The sequence below is a fragment of the Sapajus apella genome, unplaced genomic scaffold (genome assembly GCF_009761245.1).
Source record: "Sapajus apella isolate SASKATOON/1434 unplaced genomic scaffold, GSC_monkey_1.0 scaffold77, whole genome shotgun sequence".
NCBI classification, from domain to species: Eukaryota; Metazoa; Chordata; class Mammalia; order Primates; family Cebidae; genus Sapajus; species Sapajus apella.
The window spans coordinates 827,795-828,133 of NW_022437017.1; the positions used below are offsets into that span (position 1 = coordinate 827,795).

A 339-nucleotide genomic window follows, 5' to 3' on the forward strand; every position below is an offset into this window, starting at 1 on the left:
AAAAAAAAAAAAAAAAAAAAAAAAAAAAGAGGCCAGGCACAGTGGCTTATGCCTGTAATCCCAGCACTTTGGGAGACCGAGGCTGGTGAGTCACCTGAGGTCAAGAGTTCAAGACCAGCCTGGCCAAAACATGACAAAATTCTGTCTCTACTGAACATACAAAAATTAACTGGGCATGGTGGCAGGTGCACGTAATCCCAGCTACTCAGTAAACTGAAGCAGGAGAATTGCTTGAACCCAAGGTGGAGGTTGCAGTGAGATGAGATCATGCCACTGTACTCCAGCCCTGGCAACAAGAGCAAAACTCTGTCTCAAAAAAAAAAAAAAAAAAAAAAAAAA

The 339-nt window shown here is 42.2% G+C and overlaps 1 protein-coding gene across 5 annotated transcripts in view; it reads left to right on the plus strand.

Moving 5' to 3' along the window:
• The window catches only part of KANK2 (KN motif and ankyrin repeat domains 2), a 36,105-nt gene that overhangs the window by 25,020 nt on the left and 10,746 nt on the right, over positions 1–339 (plus strand). The window lies entirely within an intron of this gene.